Source organism: Ranitomeya variabilis, chromosome 5 (assembly GCF_051348905.1).
Source record: "Ranitomeya variabilis isolate aRanVar5 chromosome 5, aRanVar5.hap1, whole genome shotgun sequence".
Classification (NCBI taxonomy): domain Eukaryota; kingdom Metazoa; phylum Chordata; class Amphibia; order Anura; family Dendrobatidae; genus Ranitomeya; species Ranitomeya variabilis.
In genome coordinates, this window is record NC_135236.1 from 69,103,350 (window position 1) to 69,105,885 (window position 2,536).

Sequence of the window (2,536 nt, forward strand, 5' to 3'; positions counted from 1 at the left end):
TGCTTCCCTGCTCTTAAAGGGGCAGTGCACACCTTCAGAGATGCCCCTAGCCAATAGTTGGGAAGCATCTTATATAAAAGGCACCCTCCCCAATAGTGAGGTGCCTGAGCAACCCATATAGTTTCATGAGTGGTGGGGTGTGTGCAACTGTATGTTGCCAGGTCCTCCACCATTAGTCTATTATAGTTAATTCATTATTAAGTATCGGCCTTGTAGTCTTGTGTAGTTTACTTGTGTACCTGAAGCCCGCTCTGGGAGTACCTGAATGCTGAAGCCACATTGGCGGTACCTGAACCGTTTCCAGAGAACTGTTGTCTGAACGAGAACCAATTCCCAAATTCCACGTAGTCTGGATGGTCTACCAAGTCTCCAAATCCTTCCTGTCAGTGACTTTGCTCCCATGTCCCCATCCAGCAAACTCATCTCCTGGTATCGGCAGCTGCGGTACTCTGAACTACATAGGAGTGGTACCTGGCGGCTTCCTGAAACTCAAGCCTGATTCCACCATAAGGAGCTCCTGTAAACACCAAGTAGCTGCTTAGATACTCCCCTCCTAGGCAAGCCCGTCCTCTTGACACAGTGTGTCCACGAACCACGTGTGCCACCTACAACTGTGACACACCATATTTCATAGTGAGAAAATTTAAAACAAAAATTGGGTGGGAAACTTCCATGATAGACATATAACATGGAAAAAAAGAAAGGTGTTACCAAAGTTCATTACAAGAAAGCTCAATGAGGAAATAGAGGAATGTGGCATAATAGTGCAGGCAAGTATCCATACAGAGGTATGACGAGAGTAGCATTCAAAAATATAATGAGAGCGACAAACCCAGAGCCTTTGGAAAGCAGCAATGTGGTGTCTTTTTTGTTCTTTGTTTTTTTCATATGTGCAGTATTACTGATAAAGGTCAAATACAACAGAAACAGTTATTTATTTGGATTGTCTGCACTAAAAAACTGTTTACTGCCTTTACTCTCTAAGTGCCAAGTTATCTACATTATATTGCACAGTCAAGATACCCAGTGCCAGAGGCAGCAAAGCCACCTGAAAACATCTGTGATGCTCCACTATATTTGACTGTAGGCACTATGTTCTTTTCTTTATAGGCCTCATTCCATTTTCAGTAAACAGAATGATGTGCTTTTATCAAAAAGCTCTATTTTGGTCTCATCTGTCCATAAGAAACTTTCCAAGACGGATTTTGGCTTACTCACACACATTTTGGCAAGCTTCAATCTAGTTTTTATGTCTCTGTGTCAGCAATGTTTCTGTTTTCTCTGCTTAGTGTAGCACACAGAGGCACACAATGCAAAAACTGAGTCAATCTCTCCCCGTTTTTAACTGGTTTCAGGTGTGATTTTCATATTCTCCACACCTCTGGCAAGTAACAGATGTGAGAAACAAAGTTGTTTACCACAATTTTGGAAAGGTGCCAATAATTTTGTCTAGCCAATTTTTGGGGTTTTGTGTCAAATTATATCAAATTTGCCTTTTTTTCTCTGCTTTTCTTTGTTCCAGTACACACAAAGGAAATAAAAATTTGTATAACAAAACGTGAAAATTAAAATAAATTTGTTGGAGAAATACTTCATTTTCTGGAACAATTTCAAGGGTGCCAACTCTTTTGGTCATGACTGTATACTAGTTGTGCAAAAAAATCATAACTTTGAAAATAATTCATTATGTGTTGCCATTTTATCAGGCTGGCAACTTTTTCTCTTGAGCTATTTGAGGCTTTTTTTCACATTTAGCTGTTATTTTTATTAGTGACATTTTAAGGTAAATTTTATATAGGGATTGTAATGAACGAGAGCCGGGGGGGGGGGGGGATTCAGATAACACACAGCCGTCACAAATCTGTGATGGATCTTACACAGACACCGCTCTCTGGCGCATCCTTACCCTCAGGTCAGTCAGGGAACTGCAACAAGGATAAGAAGTCGCCGGGAGGTTGCCCTGTTACACACGGGTTATCGGGGCGCTCAGCAGTGAGGGTGGTATATATATATCACCAGTCCCAGGCCAGGAAGATATACAGTTGGTCTGGAAAGTATTCAGACCACTTTAAATTTTTGCTTTTTGTTTCATTGCAGCCATTTGGTAAATTCAAAAAAGTTCATTTTTTTCTCATTCATGTACACTCTGCACCCCATCTTGACAGAAAAAAAAACAAAAATGTAGACATTTTAGAAAATTTATTAAAAAATAAAAATTGAAATATCACATGGTCATAAGTATTCAGACCCTTTGCTCAGTATTGAGTAGAAGCACCTTTTGAGCTAGTACAGCCACGAGTCGTCTTAGGAATGATGAAACAAGTTTTTCACACCTGGATTTGGGGATCCTCTGCCATTCTTCCTTGCAGATCCTCTCCAGTTCCATCAGGTTGGATGGTGAACGTTGGTGGACAGCCATTTTCAGGTCTCTCCAGAGATGCTCAACTGGGTTTAGGTCAGGGCTCTGGCTTGGCCAGTCAAGAATGGTCACAGAGTGGTTTTGAAGCCACTCCTTTGTTATTTTAGCTGTGTGCTT